Below are 24378 nucleotides of genomic sequence, written 5' to 3' on the forward strand. Positions count from 1 at the left end.
TCTCGACGAGCAGAGCACGTTTTCTGAAATGTGCTCCTCCCGTCACTCTGGTTGGGTGCGCATAGTAAAAAGTGCTCTTGGCAGCTAGAGAGTGCCGCGTTGACCACTGCGCATGAAGAAATAACCGCCTGCAACGTTTGGTTTAGGTTTTGGGTGCATTTTTAATTTTATTGCTTAAATCGCATTTTCTCGACGAGCTGAGCACGTTTTCTGAAATGTGCTCCTCCCGTCACTCTGGTTGGGTGCGCATAGTAAAAAGTGCTCTTGGCAGCTAGAGAGTGCCGCGTTGACCACTGCGCATGAAGAAATAACCACCTGCTACGTTTGGTTTAGGTTTTAGGTGCATTTTTAATTTTATTGTTTAAATCGCATTTTCTCGACGAGCTGAGCACGTTTTCTGAAATGTGCTCCTCCCGTCACTCTGGTTGGGTTCGCATAGTAAAAAGTGCTCTTGGTAGCTAGAGAGTGTCGCGTTGACCACTGCACATGAAGAAATAACCACCTGCAACGTTTGGTTTAGGTTTTAGGTGCATTTTTAATTTTATTGCTTAAATCGCATTTTCTCGACGAGCTGAGCACGTTTTCTGAAATGTGCTCCTCCCGTCACTCTGGTTGGGTGCGCATAGTAAAAAGTGCTCTTGGCAGCTAGAGAGTGCCGCGTTGACCACTGCGCAAGAATAAATAACCACCTGCAACGTTTTGTTTAGGTTTTGGGTGCATTTTTAATTTTATTGCTTAAATCGCATTTTCTGGACAAGCTGAGCACGTTTTCTGAAATGTGCTCCTCCCGTCACTCTGGTTGGGTGCGCATAGTAAAAAGTGCTCTTGGCAGCTAGAGAGTGCCGCGTTGACCACTGCGCATGAAGAAATAACCACCTGCAACGTTTGGTTTAGGTTTTAGGTGCATTTTTAATTTTATTGCTTAAATCGCATTTTCTCGACGAGCTGAGCACGTTTTCTGAAATGTGCTCCTCCCGTCACTCTGGTTGGGTGCGCATAGTAAAAAGTGCTCTTGGCAGCTAGAGAGTGCCGCGTTGACCATTGCGCATGAAGAAATAACCACCTGCAACGTTTGGTTTAGGTTTTAGGTGCATTTTTAATTTTATTGCTTAAATCGCATTTTCTCGACGAGCTGAGCACGTTTTCTGAAATGTGCTCCTCCCGTCACTCTGGTCGGGTGCGCATAGTAAAAAGTTCTCTTGGCAGCTAGAGAGTGCCGCGTTGACCACTGCGCATGAAGAAATGACCATCTGCAACGTTTGGTTTAGGTTTTAGGTGCATTTTTAATTTTATTGCTTAAATCGCATTTTCTGGACGAGCTGAGCACGTTTTCTGAAATGTGCTCCTCCCGTCACTCTGGTTGGGTGCGCATAGTAAAAAGTGCTCTTGGCAGCTAGAGAGTGCCGCGTTGACCACTGCGCATGAAGAAATAACCATCTGCAACGTTTGGTTTAGGTTTTAGGTGCATTTTTAATTTTATTGCTTAAATCGCATTTTCTCGACGAGCTGAGCACGTTTTCTGAAATGTGCTCCTCCCGTCACTCTGGTTGGGTGCGCATAGTAAAAAGTGCTCTTGGCAGCTAGAGAGTGCCGCGTTGACCACTGCGCATGAAGAAATAACCACCTGCAACGTTTGGTTTAGGTTTTCGGTGCATTTTTAATTTTATTGCTTAAATCGCATTTTCTCGACGAGCTGAGCACGTTTTCTGAAATGTGCTCCTCCCGTCACTCTGGTTGGGTGCGCATAGTAAAAAGTGCTCTTGGCAGCTATAGAGTGCCGCGTTGACAACTGCGCATGAAGAAATAACCACCTGCAACGTTTGGTTTAGGTTTTGGGTGCATTTTTAATTTTATTGCTTAAATCGCATTTTCTCGTCGAGCTGAGCACGTTTTCAGAAATGTGCTCCTCCCGTCACTCTGGTTGGGTGCGCATAGTAAAAAGTGCTCTTGGCAGCTAGAGAGTGCCGCGTTGACCACTGCGCATGAAGAAATAACCACCCCCAACGTTTGGTTTAGGTTTTGGGTGCATTTTTAATTTTATTGCTTAAATCGCATTTTCTCGTCGAGCTGAGCACGTTTTCTGAAATGTGCTCCTCCCGTCACTCTGGTTGGGTGAGCATAGTAAAAAGTGCTCTTGGCAGCTAGAGAGTGCCGCGTTGACTGCTGCGCATGAAGAAATAACCACCTGCAACGTTTGGTTTAGGTTTTGGGTGCATTTTTAATTTTATTGCTTAAATCGCATTTTCTCGACGAGCTGAGCACGTTTTCTGAAATGTGCTCCTCCCGTCACTATGGTCGGGTGCGCATAGTAAAAAGTGTTCTTGGCAGCTAGAGAGTGCCGCGTTGACTGCTGCGCATGAAGAAATAACCACCTGCAACGTTTGGTTTAGGTTTTAGGTGCATTTTTAGTTTTATTGCTTAAATCGCATTTTCTCGACGAGCTGAGCACATTTTCTGAAATGTGCTCCTCCCGTCACTCTGGTTGGGTGCGCATAGTAAAAAGTGCTCTTGGCAGCTAGAGAGTGCCACGTTGACCACTGCGCATGAAGAAATAACCACGTGCAACGTTTGTTTTAGGTTTTAGGTGCATTTTTATTTTTATTGCTTAAATCGCATTTTCTCGACGAGCTGAGCACGTTTTCTGAAACGTGCTCCTCCCGTCACTCTGGTTGGGTGCGCATAGTAAAAAGTGCTCTTGGCAGCTAGAGAGTGCCGCGTTGACTGCTGCGCATGAAGAAATAACCACCTGCAACGTTTGGTTTAGGTTTTAGGTGCATTTTTAATTTTATTGCTTAAATCGCATTTTCTCGACGAGCTGAGCACGTTTTCTGAAATGTGCTTCTCCCGTCACTCTGGTTGGGTGCGCATAGTAAAAAGTGCTCTTGGCAGCTAGAGAGTGCCGCGTTGACTGCTGCGCATGAAGAAATAACCACCTGCAACGTTTGGTTTAGGTTTTAGGTGCATTTTTAATTTTATTGCTTAAATCGCATTTTCTTGACGAGCTGAGCACGTTTTCTGAAATGTGCTCCTCCCGTCACTCTGGTTTGGTGCGCATAGTAAAAAGTGCTCTTGGCAGCTAGAGAGTGCCGCGTTGACCACTGCGCATGAAGAAATAACCACGTGCAACGTTTGTTTTAGGTTTTAGGTGCATTTTTAATTTTATTGCTTAAATCGCATTTTCTCGACGAGCTGAGCACGTTTTCTGAAATGTGCTCCTCCCGTCACTCTGGTTGGGTGCGCATAGTAAAAAGTGCTCTTGGCAGCTAGAGAGTGCCGCGTTGACCACTGCGCATGAAGAAATAACCACCTGCAACGTTTGGTTTAGGTTTTCGGTGCATTTTTAATTTTATTGCTTAAATCGCATTTTCTCGACGAGCTGAGCACGTTTTCTGAAATGTGCTCCTCCCGTCACTCTGGTTGGGTGCGCATAGTAAAAAGTGCTCTTGGCAGCTATAGAGTGCCGCGTTGACAACTGCGCATGAAGAAATAACCACCTGCAACGTTTGGTTTAGGTTTTGGGTGCATTTTTAATTTTATTGCTTAAATCGCATTTTCTCGTCGAGCTGAGCACGTTTTCAGAAATGTGCTCCTCCCGTCACTCTGGTTGGGTGCGCATAGTAAAAAGTGCTCTTGGCAGCTAGAGAGTGCCGCGTTGACCACTGCGCATGAAGAAATAACCACCCCCAACGTTTGGTTTAGGTTTTGGGTGCATTTTTAATTTTATTGCTTAAATCGCATTTTCTCGTCGAGCTGAGCACGTTTTCTGAAATGTGCTCCTCCCGTCACTCTGGTTGGGTGAGCATAGTAAAAAGTGCTCTTGGCAGCTAGAGAGTGCCGCGTTGACTGCTGCGCATGAAGAAATAACCACCTGCAACGTTTGGTTTAGGTTTTGGGTGCATTTTTAATTTTATTGCTTAAATCGCATTTTCTCGACGAGCTGAGCACGTTTTCTGAAATGTGCTCCTCCCGTCACTATGGTCGGGTGCGCATAGTAAAAAGTGTTCTTGGCAGCTAGAGAGTGCCGCGTTGACTGCTGCGCATGAAGAAATAACCACCTGCAACGTTTGGTTTAGGTTTTAGGTGCATTTTTAGTTTTATTGCTTAAATCGCATTTTCTCGACGAGCTGAGCACATTTTCTGAAATGTGCTCCTCCCGTCACTCTGGTTGGGTGCGCATAGTAAAAAGTGCTCTTGGCAGCTAGAGAGTGCCACGTTGACCACTGCGCATGAAGAAATAACCACGTGCAACGTTTGTTTTAGGTTTTAGGTGCATTTTTATTTTTATTGCTTAAATCGCATTTTCTCGACGAGCTGAGCACGTTTTCTGAAACGTGCTCCTCCCGTCACTCTGGTTGGGTGCGCATAGTAAAAAGTGCTCTATGCAGCTAGAGAGTGCCACGTTGACTGCTGCGCATGAAGAAATAACCACCTGCAACGTTTGGTTTAGGTTTTAGGTGCATTTTTAATTGTATTGCTTAACTCGCATTTTCTCGACGAGCTGAGCACGTTTTCTGAAATGTGCTTCTCCCGTCACTCTGGTCGGGTGCGCATAGTAAAAAGTGCTCTTGGCAGCTAGAGAGTGCCGCGTTGACCACTGCGCATGAAGAAATGACCATCTGCAACGTTTGGTTTAGGTTTTAGGTGCATTTTTATTTTTATTGCTTAAATCGCATTTTCTCGACGAGCTGAGCACATTTTCTGAAATGTGCTCCTCCCGTCACTCTGGTTGGGTGCGCATAGTAAAAAGTGCTCTTGGCAGCTAGAGAGTGCCACGTTGACCACTGCGCATGAAGAAATAACCACGTGCAACGTTTGTTTTAGGTTTTAGGTGCATTTTTATTTTTATTGCTTAAATCGCATTTTCTCGACGAGCTGAGCACGTTTTCTGAAACGTGCTCCTCCCGTCACTCTGGTTGGGTGCGCATAGTAAAAAGTGCTCTTGGCAGCTAGAGAGTGCCGCGTTGACTGCTGCGCATGAAGAAATAACCACCTGCAACGTTTGGTTTAGGTTTTAGGTGCATTTTTAATTTTATTGCTTAAATCGCATTTTCTCGACGAGCTGAGCACGTTTTCTGAAATGTGCTTCTCCCGTCACTCTGGTTGGGTGCGCATAGTAAAAAGTGCTCTTGGCAGCTAGAGAGTGCCGCGTTGACTGCTGCGCATGAAGAAATAACCACCTGCAACGTTTGGTTTAGGTTTTAGGTGCATTTTTAATTTTATTGCTTAAATCGCATTTTCTTGACGAGCTGAGCACGTTTTCTGAAATGTGCTCCTCCCGTCACTCTGGTTTGGTGCGCATAGTAAAAAGTGCTCTTGGCAGCTAGAGAGTGCCGCGTTGACCACTGCGCATGAAGAAATAACCACGTGCAACGTTTGTTTTAGGTTTTAGGTGCATTTTTAATTTTATTGCTTAAATCGCATTTTCTCGACGAGCTGAGCACGTTTTCTGAAATGTGCTCCTCCCGTCACTCTGGTTGGGTGCGCATAGTAAAAAGTGCTCTTGGCAGCTAGAGAGTGCCGCGTTGACCACTGCGCATGAAGAAATAACCACCTGCAACGTTTGGTTTAGGTTTTCGGTGCATTTTTAATTTTATTGCTTAAATCGCATTTTCTCGACGAGCTGAGCACGTTTTCTGAAATGTGCTCCTCCCGTCACTCTGGTTGGGTGCGCATAGTAAAAAGTGCTCTTGGCAGCTATAGAGTGCCGCGTTGACAACTGCGCATGAAGAAATAACCACCTGCAACGTTTGGTTTAGGTTTTGGGTGCATTTTTAATTTTATTGCTTAAATCGCATTTTCTCGTCGAGCTGAGCACGTTTTCAGAAATGTGCTCCTCCCGTCACTCTGGTTGGGTGCGCATAGTAAAAAGTGCTCTTGGCAGCTAGAGAGTGCCGCGTTGACCACTGCACATGAAGAAATAACCACCCCCAACGTTTGGTTTAGGTTTTGGGTGCATTTTTAATTTTATTGCTTAAATCGCATTTTCTCGTCGAGCTGAGCACGTTTTCTGAAATGTGCTCCTCCCGTCACTCTGGTTGGGTGAGCATAGTAAAAAGTGCTCTTGGCAGCTAGAGAGTGCCGCGTTGACTGCTGCGCATGAAGAAATAACCACCTGCAACGTTTGGTTTAGGTTTTGGGTGCATTTTTAATTTTATTGCTTAAATCGCATTTTCTCGACGAGCTGAGCACGTTTTCTGAAATGTGCTCCTCCCGTCACTATGGTCGGGTGCGCATAGTAAAAAGTGTTCTTGGCAGCTAGAGAGTGCCGCGTTGACTGCTGCGCATGAAGAAATAACCACCTGCAACGTTTGGTTTAGGTTTTAGGTGCATTTTTAGTTTTATTGCTTAAATCGCATTTTCTCGACGAGCTGAGCACATTTTCTGAAATGTGCTCCTCCCGTCACTCTGGTTGGGTGCGCATAGTAAAAAGTGCTCTTGGCAGCTAGAGAGTGCCACGTTGACCACTGCGCATGAAGAAATAACCACGTGCAACGTTTGTTTTAGGTTTTAGGTGCATTTTTATTTTTATTGCTTAAATCGCATTTTCTCGACGAGCTGAGCACGTTTTCTGAAACGTGCTCCTCCCGTCACTCTGGTTGGGTGCGCATAGTAAAAAGTGCTCTATGCAGCTAGAGAGTGCCACGTTGACTGCTGCGCATGAAGAAATAACCACCTGCAACGTTTGGTTTAGGTTTTAGGTGCATTTTTAATTGTATTGCTTAACTCGCATTTTCTCGACGAGCTGAGCACGTTTTCTGAAATGTGCTTCTCCCGTCACTCTGGTCGGGTGCGCATAGTAAAAAGTGCTCTTGGCAGCTAGAGAGTGCCGCGTTGACCACTGCGCATGAAGAAATGACCATCTGCAACGTTTGGTTTAGGTTTTAGGTGCATTTTTAATTTTATTGCTTAAATCGCATTTTCTCGTCGAGCTGAGCACGTTTTCTGAAATGTGCTCCTCCCGTCACTCTGGTCGGGTGCGCATAGTAAAAAGTGCTCTTGGCAGCTAGAGAGTGCCGCGTTGACCACTGCGCATGAAGAAATAACCACGTGCAACGTTTGTTTTAGGTTTTGGGTGCATTTTTAATTTTATTGCTTAAATCGCATTTTCTCGTCGAACTGAGCACGTTTTCAGAAATGTGCTCCTCCCGTCACGCTGGTTGGGTGTGCATAGTAAAAAGTGCTCTTGGCAGCTAGAGAGTGCCGCGTTGACCACTGCGCATGAAGAAATAACCACCTGCAACGTTTGGTTTAGGTTTTGGGTGCATTTTTAATTTTATTGCTTAAATCGCACTTTCTCGTCGAGCTGAGCACGTTTTCTGAAATGTGCTCCTCCCGTCACTCTGGTTGGGTGCGCATAGTAAAAAGTGCTCTTGGCAGCTAGAGAGTGCCGCGTTGACCACTGCGCATGAAGAAATGACCATCTGCAACGTTTGGTTTAGGTTTTGGGTGCATTTTTAATTTTATTGCTTAAATCGCATTTTCTCGACGAGCCGAGCACGTTTTCTGAAATGTGCTCTTCCCGTCACTCTTGTTGGGTGCGCATAGTAAAAAGTGCTCTTGGCAGCTAGAGAGTGCCGCGTTGACCACTGCGCATGAAGAAATAACCACCTGCAACGTTTGGTTTAGGTTTTAGGTGCATTTTTAATTTTATTGCTTAAATCGCATTTTCTCGACGAGCTGAGCACGTTTTCTGAAATGTGCTCCTCCCGTCACTCTGGTTGGGTGTGCATAGTAAAAAGTGCTCTTGGCAGCTAGAGAGTGCCGCGTTGACCAATGCGCACGAAGAAATGACCATCTGCAACGTTTGGTTTAGGTTTTGGGTGCATTCTTAATTTTATTGCTTAAATTGCATTTTCTCGACGAGCTGAGCACGTTTTCTGGAATGTGCTCCTCCCGTCACTCTGTTTGGTGTGCATAGTAAAAAGTGCTCTTGGCAGCTAGAGAGTGCCGCGTTGACCACTGCGCATGAAGAAATAACCACCTGCAACGTTTGGTTTAGGTTTTGGGTGCATTTTTAATTTTATTGCTTAAATCGCATTTTCTGGACAAGCTGAGCACGTTTTCTGAAATGTGCTCCGCCCGTCACTCTGGTTGGGTGCGCATAGTAAAAAGTGCTCTTGGCAGCTAGAGAGTGCCGCGTTGACCACTGCGCATGAAGAAATGACCATCTGCAACGTTTGGTTTAGGTTTTAGGTGCATTTTTAATTTTATTGCTTAAATCGCATTTTCTCGACGAGCTGAGCACGTTTTCTGAAATGTGCTCCTCCCGTCACTCTGGTTGGGTGCGCATAGTAAAAAGTGCTCTTGGCAACTAGAGAGTGCCGCGTTGACCACTGCGCATGAAGAAATGACCATTTGCAACGTTTGGTTTAGGTTTTAGGTGCATTTTTAATTTTATTGCTTAAATTGCATTTTCTCGACGAGCTGAGCACGTTTTCTGAAATGTGCTCCTCCCGTCACTCTGGTTGGGTGCGCATAGTAAAAAGTGCTCTCGGCAGCTAGAGAGTGCCGCGTTGACTGCTGCGCATGAAGAAATAACCACCTGCAACGTTTGGTTTAGGTTTTAGGTGCATTTTTAATTTTATTGCTTAAATCGCATTTTCTCGACGAGCTGAGCACGTTTTCTGAAATGTGCTCCTCCCGTCACTCTGGTAGGGTGCGCATAGTAAAAAGTGCTCTTGGCAGCTAGAGAGTGCCGCGTTGACCACTGCGCATGAAGAAATAACCACCTGCAACGTTTGGTTTAGGTTTTGGGTGCATTTTTAATTTTATTGCTTAAATCGCATTTTCTCGACGAGCTGAGCACGTTTTCTGAAATGTGCTCCTCCCGTCACTCTGGTTGGGTGCGCATAGTAAAAAGTGCTCTTGGCAGCTAGAGAGTGCCGCGTTGACCACTGCGCATGAAGAAATGACCATCTGCAACGTTTGGTTTAGGTTTTGGGTGCATTTTTAATTTTATTGCTTAAATCGCATTTTCTCGACGAGCTGAGCACGTTTTCTGAAATGTGCTCTTCCCGTCACTCTGGTTGGGTGCGCATAGTAAAAAGTGCTCTTGGCAGCTAGAGAGTGCCGCGTTGACCACTGCGCATGAAGAAATAACCACGTGCAACGTTTGTTTTAGGTTTTAGGTGCATTTTTAATTTTATTGCTTAAATCGCATTTTCTCGACGAGCCGAGCACGTTTTCTGAAATGTGCTCCTCCCGTCACTCTTGTTGGGTGCGCATAGTAAAAAGTGCTCTTGGCAGCTAGAGAGTGCCGCGTTGACCACTGCGCATGAAGAAATAACCACCTGCAACGTTTGGTTTAGGTTTTAGGTGCATTTTTAATTTTATTGCTTAAATCGCATTTTCTCGACGAGCTGAGCACGTTTTCTGAAATGTGCTCCTCCCGTCACTCTGGTTGGGTGTGCATAGTAAAAAGTGCTCTTGGCAGCTAGAGAGTGCCGCGTTGACCAATGCGCACGAAGAAATGACCATCTGCAACGTTTGGTTTAGGTTTTGGGTGCATTCTTAATTTTATTGCTTAAATTGCATTTTCTCGACGAGCTGAGCACGTTTTCTGGAATGTGCTCCTCCCGTCACTCTGTTTGGGTGTGCATAGTAAAAAGTGCTCTTGGCAGCTAGAGAGTGCCGCGTTGACCACTGCGCATGAAGAAATAACCACCTGCAACGTTTGGTTTAGGTTTTGGGTGCATTTTTAATTTTATTGATTAAATCGCATTTTCTGGACAAGCTGAGCACGTTTTCTGAAATGTGCTCCTCCCGTCACTCTGGTTGGGTGCGCATAGTAAAAAGTGCTCTTGGCAGCTAGATAGTGCCGCGTTGACCACTGCGCATGAAGAAATGACCATCTGCAACGTTTGGTTTAGGTTTTGGGTGCATTTTTAATTTTATTGCTTAAATCGCATTTTCTCGTCGAGCTGAGCACGTTTTCTGAAATGTGCTCCTCCCGTCACTCTGGTTGGGTGCGCATAGTAAAAAGTGCTCTTGGCAGCTAGAGAGTGCCGCGTTGACCACTGCGCATGAAGAAATGACCATCTGCAACGTTTGGTTTAGGTTTTGGGCGCATTTTTAATATTATTGCTTAACTCGCATTTTCTCGACGAGCTGAGCACGTTTTCTGAAATGTGCTCCTCCCGTCACTCTGGTTGGGTGCGCATAGTAAAAAGTGCTCTTGGCAGCTAGAGAGTGCCGCGTTGACCACTGCGCATGAAGAAATGACCATCTGCAACGTTTGGTTTAGGTTTTGGGCGCATTTTTAATATTATTGCTTAACTCGCATTTTCTCGACGAGCTGAGCACGTTTTCTGAAATGTGCTCCTCCCGTCACTCGTTGGGTGCGCATAGTAAAAAGTGCTCTTGGCAGCTAGAGAGTGCCGCGTTGACCACTGCGCATGAAGAAATGACCACCTGCAACGTTTGGTTTAGGTTTTAGGTGCATTTTTAATTTTATTGCTTAAATCGCATTTTCTCGACGAGCTGAGCACGTTTTCTGAAATGTGCTCCTCCCGTCACTCTTGTTGGGTGCGCATAGTAAAAAGTGCTCTTGGCAGCTAGAGAGTGCCGCGTTGACCACTGCGCAAGAAGAAATAACCACGTGCAACGTTTGGTTTAGGTTTTATGTGCATTTTTAATTTTATTGCTTAAATCGCATTTTCTCGACGAGCTGAGCACGTTTTCTAAAATGTGCTCCTCCCGTCACTCTGGTTGGGTGCGCATAGTAAAAAGTGCTCTTGGCAGCTAGAGAGTCCCGCGTTGACCACTGCGCATGAAGAAATAACCACCTGCAACGTTTGGTTTAGGTTTTGGGTGCATTTTTAATTTTATTGCTTAAATCGCATTTTCTCGACGAGCCGAGCACGTTTTCTGAAATGTGCTCCTCCCGTCACTCTTGTTGGGTGCGCATAGTAAAAAGTGCTCTTGGCAGCTAGAGAGTGCCGCGTTGACCACTGCGCATGAAGAAATAACCACCTGCAACGTTTGGTTTAGGTTTTAGGTGCATTTTTAATTTTATTGCTTAAATCGCATTTTCTCGACGAGCTGAGCACGTTTTCTGGAATGTGCTCCTCCCGTCACTCTGTTTGGGTGTGCATAATAAAAAGTGCTCTTGGCAGCTAGAGAGTGCCGCGTTGACCACTGCGCATGAAGAAATAACCACCTGCAACGTTTGGTTTAGGTTTTGGGTGCATTTTTAATTTTATTGCTTAAATCGCATTTTCTGGACAAGCTGAGCACGTTTTCTGAAATGTGCTCCTCCCGTCACTCTGGTTGGGTGCGCATAGTAAAAAGTGCTCTTGGCAGCTAGAGAGTGCCGCGTTGACCACTGCGCATGAAGAAATGACCATCTGCAACGTTTGGTTTAGGTTTTAGGTGCATTTTTAATTTTATTGCTTAAATCGCATTTTCTCGACGAGCTGAGCACGTTTTCTGAAATGTGCTCCTCCCGTCACTCTGGTTGGGTGCGCATAGTAAAAAGTGCTCTTGGCAACTAGAGAGTGCCGCGTTGACCACTGCGCATGAAGAAATGACCATTTGCAACGTTTGGTTTAGGTTTTAGGTGCATTTTTAATTTTATTGCTTAAATTGCATTTTCTCGACGAGCTGAGCACGTTTTCTGAAATGTGCTCCTCCCGTCACTCTGGTTGGGTGCGCATAGTAAAAAGTGCTCTCGGCAGCTAGAGAGTGCCGCGTTGACTGCTGCGCATGAAGAAATAACCACCTGCAACGTTTGGTTTAGGTTTTAGGTGCATTTTTAATTTTATTGCTTAAATCGCATTTTCTCGACGAGCTGAGCACGTTTTCTGAAATGTGCTCCTCCCGTCACTCTGGTAGGGTGCGCATAGTAAAAAGTGCTCTTGGCAGCTAGAGAGTGCCGCGTTGACCACTGCGCATGAAGAAATAACCACCTGCAACGTTTGGTTTAGGTTTTGGGTGCATTTTTAATTTTATTGCTTAAATCGCATTTTCTCGACGAGCTGAGCACGTTTTCTGAAATGTGCTCCTCCCTTCACTCTGGTTGGGTGCGCATAGTAAAAAGTGCTCTTGGCAGCTAGAGAGTGCCGCGTTGACTGCTGCGCATGAAGAAATAACCACCTGCAACGTTTGGTTTAGGTTTTAGGTGCATTTTTAATTTTATTGCTTAAATCGCATTTTATTGACGAGCTGAGCACGTTTTCTGAAATGTGCTCCTCCCTTCACTCTTGTTGGGTGCGCATAGCAAAAAATGCTCTTGGCAGCTAGGGAGTGCCGCGTTGACCACTGCACATGAAGAAATAACCACCTGCAACGTTTGGTTTAGGTTTTAGGTGCATTTTTAATTTTATTGCTTAAATCGCATTTTCTCGACGAGCTGAGCACGTTTTCTGAAATGTGCTCCTCCCGTCACTCTAGTTGGGTGCGCATAGTAAAAAGTGCTCTTGGCAGCTAGAGAGTGCCGCGTTGACCACTGCGCATGAAGAAATAACCGCCTGCAACGTTTGGTTTAGGTTTTGGGTGCATTTTTAATTTTATTGCTTAAATCGCATTTTCTCGTCGAGCTGAGCACGTTTTCTGAAATGTGCTCCTCCCGTCACTCTGGTTGTTTGCGCATAGTAAAAAGTGCTCTTGGCAGCTAGAGAGTGCCGCGTTGACCACTGCGCATGAAGAAATGACCATCTGCAACGTTTGGTTTAGGTTTTGGGTGCATTTTTAATTTTATTGCTTAAATCACATTTTCTCGACGAGCTGAGCACGTTTTCTGAAATGTGCTCCTCCCGTCACTCTGGTTGGGTGCGCATAGTAAAATGTGCTCTTGGCAGCTAGAGAGTGCCGCGTTGACCACTGCGCATGAAGAAATAACCACCTGCAACGTTTGGTTTAGGTTTTAGGTGCATTTTTAATTTTATCGCTTAAATCGCATTTTCTCGACGAGCTGAGCACGTTTTCTGAAATGTGCTCCTCCCGTCACTCTGGTTGGGTGCGCATAGTTAAAAGTCCTCTTGGCAGCTAGAGAGTGCCGCGTTGACCACTGCACATGAAGAAATAACCACCTGCAAGTTTGGTTTAGGTTTTAGGTGCATTTTTAATTTTATTGCTTAAATCGCATTTTCTCGACGAGCTGAGCACGTTTTCTGAATTGTGCTCCTCCCGTCACTCTTGTTGGGTGCGCATAGTAAAAAGTGCTCTTGGCAGCTAGAGAGTGCCGCGTTGACCACTGCGCATGAAGAAATAACCACCTGCAACGTTTGGTTTAGGTTTTGGGTGCATTTTTAATTTTATTGCTTAAATCGCATTTTCTGGACAAGCTGAGCACGTTTTCTGAAATGTGCTCCTCCCGTCACTCTGGTTGGGTGCGCATAGTAAAAAGTGCTCTTGGCAGCTAGAGAGTGCCGCGTTGACCACTGCGCATGAAGAAATGACCATCTGCAACGTTTGGTTTAGGTTTTAGGTGCATTTTTAATTTTATTGCTTAAATCGCATTTTCTCGACGAGCTGAGCACGTTTTCTGAAATGTGCTCCTCCCGTCACTCTGGTTGGGTGCGCATAGTAAAAAGTGCTCTTGGCAACTAGAGAGTGCCGCGTTGACCACTGCGCATGAAGAAATGACCATTTGCAACGTTTGGTTTAGGTTTTAGGTGCATTTTTAATTTTATTGCTTAAATTGCATTTTCTCGACGAGCTGAGCACGTTTTCTGAAATGTGCTCCTCCCGTCACTCTGGTTGGGTGCGCATAGTAAAAAGTGCTCTCGGCAGCTAGAGAGTGCCGCGTTGACTGCTGCGCATGAAGAAATAACCACCTGCAACGTTTGGTTTAGGTTTTAGGTGCATTTTTAATTTTATTGCTTAAATCGCATTTTCTCGACGAGCTGAGCACGTTTTCTGAAATGTGCTCCTCCCGTCACTCTGGTAGGGTGCGCATAGTAAAAAGTGCTCTTGGCAGCTATAGAGTGCCGCGTTGACCACTGCGCATGAAGAAATAACCACCTGCAACGTTTGGTTTAGGTTTTGGGTGCATTTTTAATTTTATTGCTTAAATCGCACTTTCTCGTCGAGCTGAGCACGTTTTCTGAAATGTGCTCCTCCCATAACTCTGGTTGGGTGCGCATAGTAAAAAGTGCTCTTGGCAGCTAGAGAGTGCCGCGTTGACCACTGCGCATGAAGAAATAACCACCTGCAAGTTTGGTTTAGGTTTTAGGTGCATTTTTAATTTTATTGCTTAAATCGCATTTTCTCGACGAGCTGAGCACGTTTTCTGAAATGTGCTCCTCCCGTCACTCTTGTTGGGTGCACATAGTAAAAAGTGCTCTTGACAGCTAGAGAGTGCCGCGTTGACCACTGCGCATGAAGAAATAACCACCTGCAACGTTTGGTTTAGGTTTTAGGTGCATTTTTAATTTTATTGCTTAAATCGCATTTTCTCGACGAGCTGAGCACGTTTTCTGAAATGTGCTCCTCCCGTCACTCTGGTAGGGTGCGCATAGTAAAAAGTGCTCTTGGCAGCTAGAGAGTGCCGCGTTGACCGCTGCGCATGAAGAAATAACCACCTGCAACGTTTGGTTTAGGTTTTGGGTGCATTTTTAATTTTATTGCTTAAATCGCATTTTCTCGACGAGCTGAGCACGTTTTCTGAAATGTGCTCCTCCCGTCACTCTGGTTGGGTGCGCATAGTAAAAAGTGCTCTTGGCAGCTAGAGAGTGCCGCGTTGACTGCTGCGCATGAAGAAATAACCACCTGCAACGTTTGGTTTAGGTTTTAGGTGCATTTTTAATTTTATTGCTTAAATCGCATTTTCTTGACGAGCTGAGCACGTTTTCTGAAATGTGCTCCTCCCGTCACTCTGGTTGGGTGCGCATAGTAAAAAGTGCTCTTGGCAGCTAGAGAGTGCCGCGTTGACCACTGCGCATGAAGAAATAACCACCTGCAACGTTTGGTTTAGGTTTTGGGTGCATTTTTAATTTTATTGCTTAAATCGCATTTTCTGGACAAGCTGAGCACGTTTTCTGAAATGTGCTCCTCCCGTCACTCTAGTTGGGTGCGCATAGTAAAAAGTGCTCTTGGCAGGTAGAGAGTGCCGCGTTGACCACTGCGCATGGAGAAATGAACATCTGCAACGTTTGGTTTAGGTTTTGGGTGAATTTTTAATTTTATTGCTTAAATCGCATTTTCTCGTCGAGCTGAGCACGTTTTCAGAAATGTGGTCCTCCCGTCACTCTGGTTGGGTGTGCATAGTAATAAGTGCTCTTGGCAGCTAGAGAGTGCCGCGTTGACCACTGCGCATGAAGAAATGACCATCTGCAACGTTTGGTTTTTGTTTTATGTGCATTTTTAATTTGATTGCTTAAATCGCATTTTCTCGACGAGCCGAGCACGTTTTCTGAAATGTGCTCCTCCCGTCACTCTGGTTGGGTGCGCATAGTAAAAAGTGCTCTTGGCAGCTAGAGAGTGCCGCGTTGACCACTGCGCATGAAGAAATAACCACCTGCAACGTTTGGTTTAGGTTTTAGGTGCATTTTTAATTTTATTGCTTAAATCGCATTTTCTCGACGAGCTGAGCACGTTTTCTGAAATGTGCTCCTCCCGTCACTCTGGTAGGGTGCGCATAGTAAAAAGTGCTCTTGGCAGCTAGAGAGTGCCGCGTTGACCACTGCGCATGAAGAAATGACCATCTGCAACGTTTGGTTTAGGTTTTAGGTGCATTTTTAATTTTATTGCTTAAATCGCATTTTCTCGACGAGCTGAGCACGTTTTCTGAAATGTGCTCCTCCCGTCACTCTGGTTGGGTGCGCATAGTAAAAAGTGCTCTTGGCAGCTAGAGAGTGCCGCGTTGACCACTGCGCATGAAAAAATAACCACCTGCAACGTTTGGTTTAGGTTTTGGGTGCATTTTTAATTTTATTGCTTAAATCGCATTTTCTGGACAAGCTGAGCACGTTTTCTGAAATGTGCTCCTCCCGTCACTCTGGTTGGGTGCGCATAGTAAAAAGTGCTCTTGGCAGGTAGAGAGTGCCGCGTTGACCACTGCGCATGGAGAAATGACCATCTGCAACGTTTGGTTTAGGTTTTGGGTGAATTTTTAATTTTATTGCTTAAATTGCATTTTCTCGTCGAGCTGAGCACGTTTTCAGAAATGTGCTCCTCCCGTCACTCTGGTTGGGTGTGCATAGTAATAAGTGCTCTTGGCAGCTAGAGAGTGCCGCGTTGACCACTGCGCATGAAGAAATGACCATCTGCAACGTTTGGTTTTTGTTTTATGTGCATTTTTAATTTGATTGCTTAAATCGCATTTTCTCGACGAGCCGAGCACGTTTTCTGAAATGTGCTCCTCCCGTCACTCTGGTTGGGTGCGCATAGTAAAAAGTGCTCTTGGCAGCTAGAGAGTGCCGCGTTGACCACTGCGCATGAAGAAATAACCACCTGCAACGTTTGGTTTAGGTTTTAGGTGCATTTTTAATTTTATTGCTTAAATCGCATTTTCTCGACGAGCTGAGCACGTTTTCTGAAATGTGCTCCTCCCGTCACTCTGGTAGGGTGCGCATAGTAAAAAGTGCTCTTGGCAGCTAGAGAGTGCCGCGTTGACCACTGCGCATGAAGAAATGACCATCTGCAACGTTTGGTTTAGGTTTTAGGTGCATTTTTAATTTTATTGCTTAAATCGCATTTTCTCGACGAGCTGAGCACGTTTTCTGAAATGTGCTCCTCCCGTCACTCTGGTTGGGTGCGCATAGTAAAAAGTGCTCTTGGCAGCTAGAGAGTGCTGCGTTGACCATTGCGCATGAAGAAATAACCACCTGCAACGTTTGGTTTAGGTTTTGGGTGCATTTTTAATTTCATTGCTTAAATCGCATTTTCTCGACGAGCTGAGCACGTTTTCTGAAATGTGCTCCTCCCGTCACTCTGGTTGGGTGCGCATAGTAAAAAGTGCTCTTGGCAGCTAGAGAGTGCCGCGTTGACCACTGCGCATGAAGAAATGACCATCTGCAACGTTTGGTTTAGGTTTTAGGTGCATTTTTAATTTTATTCCTTAACTCGCATTTTCTCGACGAGCTGAGCACGTTTTCTGAAATGTGCTCCTCCCGTCACTCTGGTTGGGTGCGCATAGTAAAAAGTGCTCTTGGCAGCTAGAGAGTGCCGCGTTGACTGCTGCGCATGAAGAAATAACCACCTGCAACGTTTGGTTTAGGTTTTAGGTGCATTTTTAATTTCATTGCTTAAATCGCATTTTCTCGACGAGCTGAGCACGTTTTCTGAAATGTGCTCCTCCCGTCACTCTGGTTGGGTGCGCATAGTAAAAAGTGCTCTTGGCAGCTAGAGAGTGCCGCGTTAAACACTGCGCATGAAGAAATAACCACCTGCAACGTTTGATTTAGGTTTTGGGTGCATTTTTAATTTTATTGCTTAAATCGCATTTTCTCGACGAGCTGAGCACGTTTTCTGAAATGTGCTCCTCCCGTCAGTCTGGTTGGGTGTGCATAGTAAAAAGTGCTTTTGGCAGCTCGAGAGTGCCGCGTTGACCACTGCGCATGAAGAAATGACCATCTGCAACGTTTGGTTTAGGTTTTAGGTGCATTTTTAATTTTATTGCTTAAATCGCATTTTCTCGACGAGCTGAGCACGTTTTCTGAAATGTGCTCCTCCCGTCACTCTGGTTGGGTGCGCATAGTAAAAAGTGCTCTTGGCAGCTAGAGAGTGCCGCGTTGACCATTGCGCATGAAGAAATAACCACCTGCAACGTTTGGTTTAGGTTTTAGGTGGATTTTTAATTTTATTGCTTAAATCGCATTTCCTCGTCGAGCTGAGCACGTTTTCTGAAATGTGCTCCTCCCGTCACTCTGGTTGGGTGCGCATAGTAAAAAGTCCTCTTGGCAGCTAGAGAGTGCCGCGTTGACCACTGCGCATGAAGAAATAACCACCTGCAACGTTTGGTTTAGGTTTTGGGTGCATTTTTAATTTTATTGCTTAAATCGCATTTTCTCGACGAGTTGAGCACGTTTTCTGAAATGTGCTCCTCCCGTCACTCTTGTTGGGTGCGCATAGTAAAAAGTGCTCTTGGCAGCTAGAGAGTGCCGCGTTGACCACTGCGCATGAAGAAATAACCAGGTGCAACGTTTGTTTTAGGTTTTAGGTGCATTTTTAATTTTATTGCTTAAATCGCATTTTCTCGACGAGCTGAGCACGTTTTCTGAAATCTGCTCCTCCCGTCACTCTGGTTGGGTGCGCATAGTAAAAAGTGCTCTTGGCAGCTAGAGAGTGCCGCGTTGACCACTGCGCATGAAGAAATGACCATCTGCAACGTTTGGTTTAGGTTTTAGGTGCATTTTTAATTTTATTGCTTAAATTGCATTTTCTCGACGAGCTGAGCACGTTTTCTGAAATGTGCTCCTCCCGTCACTCGGGTCGGGTGCGCATAGTAAAAAGTGCTCTTGGCAGCTAGAGAGTGCCGCGTTGACTGCTGCACATGAAGAAATAACCACCCCCAATGTTTGGTTTAGGTTTTAGGTGCATTTTTAATTTTATTGCTTAAATCGCATTTTCTCGACGAGCTGAGCACGTTTTCTGAAATGTGCTCCTCCCGTCACTCTGGTTGGGTGCGCATAGAAAAAAGTGCTCTTGGCAGCTAGAGAGTGCCGCGTTGACCACTGCGCATGAAGAAATAACCACCTGCAACGTTTGGTTTAGGTTTTAGGTGCATTTTTAATTGTATTGCTTAAATCGCATTTTCTCGACGAGCTGAGCACGTTTTCTGAAATGTGCTCCTCCCGTCACTCTTGTTGGGTGCGCATAGTAAAAAGTGCTCTTGGCAGCTAGAGAGTGCCGCGTTGACTGCTGCGCATGAAGAAATAACCACCTGAAACGTTTGGTTTAGGTTTTAGGTGCATTTTTAATTTTATTGCTTAAATCGCATTTTCTCGACGAGCTGAGCACGTTTTCTGAAATGTGCTCCTCCCGTCACTCTGGTTGGGTGCGCATAGTAAGAAGTTCTCTTGGCAGCTAGAGAGTGCCGCGTTGACCATTGCTCATGAAGAAATGACCATCTGCAACGTTTGGTTTAGGTTTTAGGTGCATTTTTAATTTTATTGCTTAAATCGCATTTCCTCGTCGAGCTGAGCACGTTTTCTGAAATGTGCTCCTCCCGTCACTCTGGTTGGGTGCGCATAGTAAAAAGTGCTCTTGGCAGCTAGAGAGTGCCGCGTTAAACACTGCGCATGAAGAAATAACCACCTGCAACGTTTGGTTTAGGTTTTGGGTGCATTTTTAATTTTATTGCTTAAATCGCATTTTCTCGACGAGCTGAGCACGTTTTCTGAAATGTGCTCCTCCCGTCAGTCTGGTTGGGTGTGCATAGTAAAAAGTGCTCTTGGCAGCTCGAGAGTGCCGCGTTGACCACTGCGCATGAAGAAATGACCATCTGCAACGTTTGGTTTAGGTTTTATGTGCATTTTTAATTGTATTGCTTAAATCGCATTTTCTCGACGAGCCGAGCACGTTTTCTGAAATGTGCTCCTCCCGTCACTCTGGTTGGGTGCGCATAGTAAAAAGTGCTCTTGGCAGCTAGAGAGTGCCGCGTTGACCACTGCGCATGAAGAAATAACCACCTGCAACGTTTGGTTTAGGTTTTAGGTGCATTTTTAAATTTATTGCTTAAATCGCATTTTCTCGACGAGCTGAGCACGTTTTCTGAAATGTGCTCCTCCCGTCACTCTGGTTGGGTGCGCATAGTAAAAAGTGCTTTTGGCAGCTAGAGAGTGCCGCGTTGACCACTGCGCATGAAGAAATAACCACCTGCAACGTTTGGTTTAGGTTTTGGGTGCATTTTTAATTTTATTGCTTAAATCGCATTTTCTGGACGAGCTGAGCACGTTTTCTGAAATCTGCTCCTCCCGTCACTCTGGTTGGGTGCGCATAGTAAAAAGTGCTCTTGGCAGCTAGAGAGTGCCGCGTTGACCACTGCGCATGAAGAAATGACCATCTGCAACGTTTGGTTTAGGTTTTAGGTGCATTTTTAATTTTATTGCTTAAATCGCATTTTCTCGACGAGCTGAGCACGTTTTCTGAAATGTGCTCCTCCCGTCACTCTGGTTGGGTGCGCATAGTAAAAAGTGCTCTTGGCAGCTAGAGAGTGCCGCGTTGACCACTGCGCATGAAGAAATGACCATCTGCAACGTTTGGTTTAGGTTTTGGGTGCATTTTTAATTTTATTGCTTAAATCGCATTTTCTCGACGAGCTGAGCACGTTTTCTGAAATGTGCTCCTCCCGTCACTCTGGTCGGGTGCGCATAGTAAAAAGTGCTCTTGGCAGCTAGAGAGTGCCGCGTTGACTGCTGCACATGAAGAAATAACCACCCCCAATGTTTGGTTTAGGTTTTAGGTGCATTTTTAATTTTATTGCTTAAATCGCATTTTCTCGACGAGCTGAGCACGTTTTCTGAAATGTGCTCCTCCCGTCACTCTGGTTGGGTGCGCATAGTAAAAAGTGCTCTTGGCAGCTAGAGAGTGCCGCGTTGACCACTGCGCATGAAGAAATAACCACCTGCAACGTTTGGTTTAGGTTTTAGGTGCATTTTTAATTGTATTGCTTAAATCGCATTTTCTCGACGAGCTGAGCACGTTTTCTGAAATGTGCTCCTCCCGTCACTCTGGTTGGCTGCGCATAGTAAAAAGTGCTCTTGGCAGCTAGAGAGTGCCGCGTTTACCACTGCGCATGAAGAAATAACCACCTGCAACGTTTGGTTTAGGTTTTAGGTGCATTTTTAATTTTATTGCTTAAATCGCATTTTCTCGACGAGCTAAGCACGTTTTCTGAAATGGGCTCCCGTCACTCTGGTTGGGTGCGCATAGTAAAAAGTGCTCTTGGCAGCTAGATAGTGCCGCGTTGACCACTGCGCATGAAGAAATAACCACGTGCAACGTTTGTTTTAGGTTTTGGGTGCATTTTTAATTTTATTGCTTAAATCGCATTTTCTCGTCGAGCTGAGCACGTTTTCAGATATGTGCTCCTCCCGTCACTCTGGTTGGGTGTGCATAGTAAAAAGTGCTCTTGTCAGCTAGAGAGTGCCGCGTTGACCACTGCGCATGAAGAAATAACCACCTGCAACGTTTGGTTTAGGTTTTAGGTGCATTTTTAATTTTATTGCTTAAATCGCATTTTCTCGTCGAGCTGAGCACGTTTTCTGAAATGTGCTCCTCCCGTCACTCTGGTTGGGTGCGCATAGTAAAAAGTGCTCTTGGCAGCTAGAGAGTGCCGCGTTGACCACTGCGCATGAAGAAATAACCACCTGCAACGTTTGGTTTAGGTTTTGGGTGCATTTTTAATTTTATTGCTTAAATCGCATTTTCTCGTTGAGCTGAGCACGTTTTCTGAAATGTGCTCCTCCCGTCACTCTGGTTGGGTGCGCATAGTAAAAAGTGCTCTTGGCAGCTAGAGAGTGCCGCGTTGACCACTGCGCATGAAGAAATAACCACCTGCAACGTTTGGTTTAGGTTTTAGGTGCATTTTTAATTTTATTGCTTAAATCGCATTTTCTGGACGAGCTGAGCACGTTTTCTGAAATGTGCTCCTCCCGTCACTCTGGTTGGGTGCGCATAGTAAAAAGTGCTCTTGGCAGCTAGAGAGTGCCGCGTTGACCACTGCGCATGAAGAAATGACCATCTGCAACGTTTGGTTTAGGTTTTAGGTGCATTTTTAATTTTATTGCTTAAATCGTATTTTCTCGACGAGCTGAGCACGTTTTCTGAAATGTGCTCCTCCCGTCACTCTGGTTGGGTGCGCATAGTAAAAAGTGCTCTTGGCAGCTAGAGAGTGCCGCGTTGACCATTGCGCATGAAGAAATAACCACCTGCAACGTTTGGTTTAGGTTTTAGGTGCATTTTTAATTTTATTGCTTAAATCGCATTTCCTCGTCGAGCTGAGCACGTTTTCTGAAATGTGCTCCTCCCGTCACTCTGGTTGCGTGCGCATAGTAAAATGTGCTCTTGGCAGCTAGAGAGTGCCGCGTTGACCACTGCGCATGAAGAAATAACCACCTGCAACGTTTGGTTTAGGTTTTGGGTGCATTTTTAATTTTATTGCTTAAATCGCATTTTCTGGACGAGCTGAGCACGTTTTCTGAAATGTGCTCCTCCCGTCACTCTGGTTGGGTGCGCATAGTAAAAAGTGCTCTTGGCAGCTAGAGAGTGCCGCGTTGACCACTGCGCATGAAGAAATAACCACGTGCAACGTTTGTTTTAGGTTTTGGGTGCATTTTTAATTTTATTGCTTAAATCGCATTTTCTCGACGAGCTGAGCACGTTTTCATAAATGTGCTCCTCCCGTCACTCTGGTTGGGTGCGCATAGTAAAAAGTGCTCTTGGCAGCTAGAGAGTGCCACGTTGACCACTGCGCATGAAGAAATGACCATCTGCAACGTTTGGTTTAGGTTTTAGGTGCATTTTTAATTTTATTGCTTAAATCGCATTTTCTCGACGAGCTGAGCACGTTTTCTGAAATGTGCTCCTCCCGTCACTCTGGTTGGGTGCGCATAGTAAAAAGTGCTCTTGGCAGCTAGAGAGTGCCGCGTTGACCACTGCGCATGAAGAAATGACCATCTGCAACGTTTGGTTTAGGTTTTGGGTGCATTTTTAATTTTATTGCTTAAATCGCATTTTCTCGACGAGCTGAGCACGTTTTCTGAAATGTGCTCCTCCCGTCACTCTGGTCGGGTGCGCATAGTAAAAAGTGCTCTTGGCAGCTAGAGAGTGCCGCGTTGACTGCTGCACATGAAGAAATAACCACCCCCAATGTTTGGTTTAGGTTTTAGGTGCATTTTTAATTTTATTGCTTAAATCGCATTTTCTCGACGAGCTGAGCACGTTTTCTGAAATGTGCTCCTCCCGTCACTCTGGTTGGGTGCGCATAGTAAAAAGTGCTCTTGGCAGCTAGAGAGTGCCGCGTTGACCACTGCGCATGAAGAAATAACCACCTGCAACGTTTGGTTTAGGTTTTAGGTGCATTTTTAATTTTATTGCTTAAATCGCATTTTCTGGACGAGCTGAGCACGTTTTCTGAAATGTGCTCCTCCCGTCACTCTGGTTGGGTGCGCATAGTAAAAAGTGCTCTTGGCAGCTAGAGAGTGCCGCGTTAAACACTGCGCATGAAGAAATAACCACCTGCAACGTTTGGTTTAGGTTTTGGGTGCATTTTTAATTTTATTGCTTAAATCGCATTTTCTCGACGAGTTGAGCACGTTTTCTGAAATGTGCTCCTCCCGTCAGTCTGGTTGGGTGCGCATAGTAAAAAGTGCTCTTGGCAGCTAGAGAGTGCCACGTTGACCACTGCGCATGAAGAAATGACCATCTGCAACGTTTGGTTTAGGTTTTAGGTGCATTTTTAATTTTATTGCTTAAATCGCATTTTCTCGACGAGCTGAGCACGTTTTCTGAAATGTGCTCCTCCCGTCACTCTGGTTGGGTGTGCATAGTAAAAAGTGCTCTTGGCAGCTAGAGAGTGCCGCGTTGACCACTGCGCATGAAGAAATAACCACCTGCAACGTTTGGTTTAGGTTTTAGGTGCATTTTTAATTTTATTGCTTAAATCGCATTTTCTCGACGAGCTGAGCACGTTTTCTGAAATGTGCTCCTCCCGTCACTCTGGTTGGGTGCGCATAGTAAAAAGTGTTCTTGGCAGCTAGAGAGTGGCGCGTTGACTGCTGCGCACGAAGAAATAACCACCTGCAACGTTTGGTTTAGGTTTTGGGTGCATTTTTAATTTTATTGCTTAAATTGCATTTTCTCGACGAGCTGAGCACGTTTTCTGAAATGTGCTAATCCCGTCACTCTGGTTGGGTGCGCATAGTAAAAAGTGCTCTTGGCAGCTAGAGAGTGCCGCGTTGACCACTGCGCATGAAGAAATAACCACCTGCAACGTTTGGTTTAGGTTTTGGGTGCATTTTTAATTTTATTGCTTAAATCGCATTTTCTGGACGAGCTGAGCACGTTTTCTGAAATGTGCTCCTCCCGTCACTCTGGTTGGGTGTGCATAGTAAAAAGTGCTCTTGGCAGCTAGAGAGTGCCGCGTTGACCACTGCGCATGAAGAAATGACCATCTGCAACGTTTGGTTTAGGTTTTAGGTGCATTTTTAATTTTATTGCTTAAATAGCATTTTCTGGACGAGCTGAGCACGTTTTATGAAATGTGCTCCTCCCGTCACTCTGGTTGGGTGCGCATAGTAAAAAGTGCTCTTGGCAGCTAGAGAGTGCCGCGTTTACCACTGCGCATGAAGAAATAACCACCTGCAACGTTTGGTTTAGGTTTTGGGTGCATTTTTAATTTTATTGCTTAAATCGCATTTTCTCGACGAGCTGAGCACGTTTTCTGAAATGTGCTCCTCCCGTCACTCTAGTTGGGTGCGCATAGTAAAAAGTGCT

This window comes from Syngnathus scovelli, unplaced genomic scaffold (assembly GCF_024217435.2).
Source record: "Syngnathus scovelli strain Florida unplaced genomic scaffold, RoL_Ssco_1.2 HiC_scaffold_25, whole genome shotgun sequence".
Taxonomy (NCBI): domain Eukaryota; kingdom Metazoa; phylum Chordata; class Actinopteri; order Syngnathiformes; family Syngnathidae; genus Syngnathus; species Syngnathus scovelli.